Below are 7,930 nucleotides of genomic sequence, written 5' to 3'. Positions count from 1 at the left end.
TTGATAGTGGGGTGGGACTAAGTCCCTTGTACTGCGGCCACTTCTGGCCTATTGTACTAGTCCCAGATAATAGGTGAGGGTGATTGTGGAGCAATTGGTGGAATGAAGATTGGCAGGGAAAACTGAAGTACTCGGAGAGAACCTGCCCCAGCGCCACTTTGTCCGCCACAAATCCCACTTGACCAGACCTGGGATCGAACCCGGGCCGCCGCGGTGAAAGCCAGCGACTAACCGCTTGAGCTATGGCGCAGCCTCCAAGAAACTATCTGATACTCCTCTCCACGTTGTCCAGACCGGTTCTCGGGCCTACCCAGCCTCCTGTCCAATGGGTATCGGGGGTTCTTCCCCCTGGGCTAAAGCGTCCGGGGCGTGAAGCTGACCACTCACCTCCAACTAGTGCTGATGGTAACAAAACGCGGATTTATACATCCACTCCTCCACACGTCTTCATGGCATAGTGCTTAATTAGTTAAGCACCGGGGCTTTGCCTTTACAGTTATTTCTTTGCGGTCTATTAACGATGAATCTAGCACCTCGGTTATTTAACTATGCATTTGTAACTCAGAATACATAGCGTCAATGTTTTGACGGTTGTAAATAATGAATTGGAAATGATCGGGAAGAAGCGATCGTGGCCTATTTTAAGGTACCATCTCGGTATTTGCCTGGACCTATTGGGGCACACAAACAACAACCTCAGTCAGAAAAGTAGATAACCTAGCTGAGATTCGAACGGGACACCTTCAAAACACAAAGCTTTATAGGTTGAACCAACTTCCTCGGCAATTCTTTCGCTATCAGGCCTTCTTTTTTTTTAAACTGATGACTTTGAACTATAGTTTCATGTGAAATAGGAGCTGCACTAACTCGTGAAGAACCCACAGGTAGTTTGACACATAAGTTTTAACGTAACCCCAAACATAAATTTAACATTGAGATCCACTGAAATGCTTGGAATGTTAAGCATGCGTNCGGGAAGAAGCGATCGTGGCCTATTTTAAGGTACCATCTCGGTATTTGCCTGGACCTATTGGGGCACACAAACAACAACCTCAGTCAGAAAAGTAGATAACCTAGCTGAGATTCGAACGGGACACCTTCAAAACACAAAGCTTTATAGGTTGAACCAACTTCCTCGGCAATTCTTTCGCTATCAGGCCTTCTTTTTTTTTAAACTGATGACTTTGAACTATAGTTTCATGTGAAATAGGAGCTGCACTAACTCGTGAAGAACCCACAGGTAGTTTGACACATAAGTTTCAACGTAATCCCAAACATAAATTTAACATTGAGATCCACTGAAATGCTTGTAATGTTAAGCATGCGCATGCTTCCTATAAAGCATTCAGTTTTTGCACTTCATGTAATGAGCCCATAACTGATGAATAGCATTTCTCTGCGTTCGTCATTAGACAAAAAGAAGAGCGCACACAGTCTAGACTTAGCCTGATTAAATTAGTCTAAAATATTTACATGAAACATTAAATCATTTCTCACAGACCTTCAGAACAAAATTAACCTAGTTTCTATAAAGATCGAACAAAAGCAAAAATGTGAACTTAAACAAGTTTTTGGTTTCTTCTTTTTTAATTTGATTCTCAAAATTAAAGAAAGAATTCACCACCGCTGCCACGCGTTTCACCTCTAACACAAGGGACAGTCACGTGCAGCAACACATTATGTTGGACAATCTTATATGAATTAACTGATCTTGCCATTGGAAGAGTTCACCAGTGGAGTCTNTCTTCGTCTGATGCCTACCCTTTGACCTGTCCAGCAAGGGAGGCCCTGCCAGTAGCTACGCTACCGCTGGTATAGCTCTCAGGGTCCTTGGCATACTCACCACGATAAGGTGGAGACACCAACGAGGGTGAGTCTAGACTTAGCCTGATTAAATTAGTCTAAAATATTTACATGAAACATTAAATCATTTCTCACAGACCTTCAGAACAAAATTAACCTAGTTTTTATAAAGATCGAACAAAAGCAAAAATGTGAACTTAAACAAGTTTTTGGTTTGTATTTATTACTTCTATTCTCAAAATTAAAGAAAGAATTCACCACCGCTGCCACGCGTTTCACCTCTAACACAAGGGACAGTCACGTGCAGCAACACATTATGTTGGACAATCTTATATGAATTAACTGATCTTGCCATTGGAAGAGTTCACCAGTGGAGTCTAAACATTTTTCGTAAGTAAGTAAAAAAGTAAAGCTATCCCCGTACCAGGCCGTGAAGGCCCATAGGGTTGTGAGACGTTGAGGGTCCCACATTTTCTAGACAATCGGCTCAAAGATGGCGGTAAGGTTGTCAGCCCTACGCGCCGGCCGCGCTTTACTCCCAAGGAAAATTATTTAATTAATTCTTGGCACTCAATTCGTAGAATTAACAAACATTACGTAAGCCATTTTTACTCTTACAAATATTTTCGAGCAGGTCGCAGTAGCCACGCGGTCTGAGGCATGAACTGTCTTCACTCTCTTGAACGCTGGGATCGAGGATTCGAGTCCCATTCGAGGCATGGATGCTTGGTGTGTGTGTATGCGTTTATTCTGTGTTTAGGTAGCGGCCTTGCGACCGGCTGATAACTCGTCCATTGGGTTCTGTCGTCTGTGAAATATGATTACGGAACTCAACAAGAGGCCTGGACCCTGAATTGCCTGGAAGATCCATTGAAAGAAAAGCAAATATATTCTATACGACATTTGCTCCGCTTGACTTATTTTTAATTTCTGTAATAACCCCCATCGTACATATATTCATGTTCTGCGCGTTTAGGCTTACTGAAGATAGGAGCGCTTCTCGTTATTACTCTGTTCTCAGCTTCCCATAGCAATGCATAACATCATGTTCAAAAAACGCGCTAATATGATGATATATACTATAGTTCGTTCCAGCACGATCCAGTCTTTTCTTTCTTTGCTTGTTGAGTTCAATGCATTTTCTTGTCATCCGATAACATAGTAGTATAGGCTTTGCTCCATCATTAAGAAATTCTTTAGCAGAAATATCTTCTATTACTTCTCACTCTTGTGAAAAGCACGCCAAAATATCATTATTGAACTGTCTTCGGCGGCTGTGTAGTTCCCTTATAAACCCTCAGCAGGGCAACGAGAAAACAGCCACGTAGTAGGTACCATTGTTGCTACCGTCGTCTCTCGCAACCACTGTTTATCCGCGTTGCATAGCGACCAGTGTGCTGGGACTCGGCTGACTTCGGCTGACTTCGGCTCCGCTCGGCACGTCACCGCTGGCGGGGGGAGGGGTGTCATCCATAGCGCAACACGTCACATTATTATCATTACATCGGCACTTTTCTTCCCCTTGGAGCTACAGCCCAAACTTGGTCCTTGGCATACCTCCATGAAAATTTCCGTTTCAACCCGGTTTACTAGATCTTACACATTCGGTGGGACTCCTTGAGCGGGTGATCAGCTCGTCGCAAGGCCTCTACCTGTACGCAAACACACAAAAACGCCCATACATACAAACACTAGTCAATCATGCCCTGAATTGGATTCGAATCCACGATCCTGGCTTCCGAGCGAGCGAAGACAGTGTATGCTTTAGACCGCTCGGCTAACGTGACCGGCTACCGCGGTACTACGTACGTTTTTTAAAGTTGTTTTCAAAGAAGAATGTAGAATACAAAAAATGAGAACACTGAAATTAAACAGTAATCAGGGTAAAGTCTTTATGCAGTTATTCTTTGAATCAAGAAATCTGGACACGATGAATTAGACTTCAGAATCAATACAGCGGAATTTCGAACGTAGATTAATTATGAATTTGTTTCGTGGAATTTGCCACTGTGGACAACAAGCCTCTTTCTCTTTTTATAAAGATGTCTCAGTTCATAATGCAAGAGAAGGCATGTGTAATTCAAACGGCTGGTGAACATAATTATTCGGTTTATAAAGTCAGTCGAAACATTATTACGACCACCGTGTTTCTGAATAAGACATGAGACGTTAAAGAATCCTCCAGGTTGGGGATTGGATGCAAGGCTGAAGACCTTGCTCTGTAAAAACTTATTGTTTTCGAAATCCAAAGAAGTGAAAACCGGATGACAAATTTGGCAGAATCTTCTAAGGAAGGCTGTTTTGCCACTGATGAAGTTAAAGAATGCTTTAATTTAATCTCTACAAGGGAATGGATTTATTTAGAGAGGCTAATCTGGAAGGCTACGCTACTAGACTCTCCTGAGTACTAATATCGCTACAAAAACTGTATTCAAAATCTTAGTTACGAGCTTAACCACTTGGAATTCTTATGCGCTCAAAAATTAATTGTAGTGAAGAAAATGATATTTTGTACGCCAAAAAACACCAGAATACTCGCCAGGGAAGCTTTAGAGGACCTCTATATTGTTTAATTGCAGGAAAACTGGCGTACATATCAAGAGGCTCCTTTAACTGGCTATCTTTCAACACCAGTTTTCTTGAAGTGGTATTCTGGGTTGTAGCGTCTTGTAATTAGGATAGAGCTCGACATTTCGGAGGAAAATATCGCTTCCATCGTCAAGATCGCTCAAATCCAACATACGTTTTCTTGGTTTTCCCCCGTAGCACATACCAAATTGCTAAGGTACGCTTCTCATGCAACGATGCCAATATAAACATATAAAAGTAAAAGTAAAGCTATCCTTGTAGCAGGCCGTGAAGGCCTTGAAGACGTTGAGGGTCCCACACTATCTAGACAATCGGCTCACAGATGGCGGTAAGGTTGTGAGCCTTACGCGCCAGCCGCGCTTTATTCCCCAGGAAAATTATTTAATTAATTCCTGACACTCATTTCTGCTAGAGCCTGAGTAAACCCCAGGGCCTAGTGCGGCTGGAAGGATTAGGTCAACTGAAAAAAAATCCAATGAACCCGCGACCTTCCGGCTTGTAGTGTAGCATCTCAAACACTACGCTACCGCGTGCAACAATATCAGCTCAAAATTTACAGCCTGAAATTCATTATCTCAAGGCATTCAACCAAAAATTTGGACAAACTTAAAAGTTTCAGCTTAAGGGAATATTTGGAATATTTACATAGAGTTTGGGCTTACACCGAATTTATGATTTCACCGTAACAGGATATCAAGAACCGGTATGCCAATATGAACTCGAAATTCACAGCCAATCTGTGAATTTTTCTTTACACAGTATTTAGTAGAATTTACCTTGAATCATACACAAATATGCTGACCCTGATTCAACAGATTATGTGGTAGTAACAACCTAAAAGCTCCACCAAATTCGTTGATTTCAACGACGTAATTATAATGCTCGGTAATATCACCCTGAAGCTTACACCTACAGGGTTTACAGTCTAATAATACCAATTTTAAAGTATGCAGTAACTAATGATTCATTTAAGGAGGAAGTCAAGCACCCTGAGAAAGAACATATTGTGACGAAATAGCCCATTACTAGACAACGGTACGCTAAAAAAAACGTGTCCGCGACAACGAATGTCCTTGTAGAAATCAAAGCGTTGCCACAAGATTGACATACGTTTCGTAGCAATGGATAAAACAGATAATAACAGAGGAACTGTTTTAGATGGCGATCTTTATTCGGTTTGCCTAGACGTTATAAAAGGAAGTTCGTTCGTGAGTTTATTCAGTCATTCGTAAGAGGGCTCAGAGTTCAGTCGCAAATGAGTCTTGAGTCTTCAGTCTTCGTCATTCGTCCTTAGTGGAAAGTAAATCAGAACCAAGTCAGTCACAGTGGTCACAGTGATAGAGAAGACATTCGTAGGCGAGTCAGGAATGAGGCAAGTCTTAGACAGTCATTGTGAGCTGCTGTAATCGATAGTAATTAAGAGTGACTGTAACAGAAGTGTCAATAAACCCAATCATCCAACCCAGAATCCGTTCTTATTAGTCATCGGAACCCCGGACACGTGAAAATATTCATGGAGTCTCAAAAAACGAACCAAATTTTAATTGACATACAATCTTACTCCACATCTGTTACATTTTATTGACCATGTAGGCCCAGGGCGTCGGCCCCTCTTTACCGGAGTCTACTTTTCTGGCATAAAAGTGTACAACAGTCTCCCACAAAGTATTAAAAACTTGAGTAATGATACTAAACATTTTAAATCAGAGCTAAAGAATTATCTGCATGCTCTGTCCTTCTACTCTGTAGACGAATATCTCAATGTAAATAGGGAATAATGTAGAATTAAGCTATATTAGTTTAAGATAAAATTAGTTGTACCAGTAGGTATTCTTTTGACTTTTTTTATATCCAGAGGTATTAACCTGCTTAGGGCTTATGGAATGCAAATAAATTCAATTCAATTCAACAAGAAACCTTCGGATATATATGTCCCTAATATTATTTCCATACAACTATTTCACCTGATTATGAAGGCAAGGCCTGCCTTAACATCCTGTGCAATTGTTTCCCCTCCCAAGTAACATTTCCTTAAAAGAGAGAAGAAAGAAGCCAACAAAAATAAATTCCACATTTTGAAGGGCTATCGACCTACGACATTAAGTAAAGCAATTCTTTTCAATCCTCAGGAACGCTTGAATAACCTAGATAAAAGATTCTTGTCGAAGGTTATAACGCTATATTCATATAATCGAGTTGTACTGCTATAAAAATAATTTTAAACTATACCGCGTTTATTTGCTTTAAGTAGTAATATGGAGGAAACATTAATTGAACACCAGGGATCATTATGTAAAGAGTGATGGACCCATATTACACTTTCAATCAATCTACGTGTTACATAACATGTACAAACGTGGTACTTTTCATCTCTCAGTAACTGATATCTAAAGAGTCAATTGAAATATATCAACCTTTTGTATGTTTGTACGACCTCAAGTCTGCTGATGTGAGGGAAATGAACAAACACAATCACAAACATGAACATTTCACAACTCTCTTCGAGCATCTTCCACCTAGCGGCGTTTAACTTCATTCACATGTAATTTATGTGCGTGTTGCACAATCTAGTGAGTAATTACGTAACTATATCAACGAAACATTTGTTATGCGAAACCCGCATTGCACGGTGCTTCAGTTCAAGCGGCAAATTGCATACGCATTCCTTGGTCGGAGAAATAGGTATCTGCTTAATAGTCGTTCGTGTTATAAAAGCCAAGAGATGACGGTAAATTTTGCTTCCCAAAATTAGAAACAACTCAACCTTCTCAAAACCACATCACTATACTTGTAACACAAAATTCACAGATGCTGATGAAAAAAAGTCATGTCATAATTCTTGTAACAATAGTCAATGTTTTCTTTCTTCCAAGGTGTTTGAAAAAATTATCTTTAGAAGATTATTAACACATATCTGTGCTAATGATATCTTGGCTAGTGAACAATTTGGATTTCGTCCTAACCTTTCCACCGAAACTGTTTCATATACTCTATTAAATAATATATTAACAGCCATCAATAAAAAAAATAAAGTAGGCGGATTTTTTTTTGATTTGGAGAAAGCTTTCGATTGTGTAAACCATGAAGTGCGTCTATATAAACTTGAGTTCTATGGTATGACTGATAATGTATATATGTTAATCAAATCGTATCTCCAATATCGGTATCAGAAGGTGAAAGTTAGAAATGGACCTAATGATAAAAGTGAATCTGACTGGGGTCTGGTCAAACAGGGCGTTCCTCTGGGTCCATTCTGGGACCTTTACTGTTTTTACTATACATTAATGACCTACCCATATTTATTAAATATATGAATGCCAATGCAAATCCCCAAACAATTTTATCTGCAGACGATACTAGTGTAATCGTCAGTAATCAAAACAATACAGTACTGGACAGTAACCTGAAATCAGTCTTTAACAGTGTGGCGAAGTGGTTTCAGGCAAATTTACTTTCCTTAAATGTGGATAAAACTTATTGTATGAAATTCAGCCTTAAACATGCAAACAGCTTTGAAACTCAAGTCACATACAGCAAT

This window comes from Cryptotermes secundus, unplaced genomic scaffold (genome assembly GCF_002891405.2).
Source record: "Cryptotermes secundus unplaced genomic scaffold, Csec_1.0 scaffold400, whole genome shotgun sequence".
Classification (NCBI taxonomy): Eukaryota; Metazoa; Arthropoda; class Insecta; order Blattodea; family Kalotermitidae; genus Cryptotermes; species Cryptotermes secundus.
The sequence above is the reverse complement of the archived record's forward strand: the minus strand, read 5'-3'. Positions refer to the sequence as shown.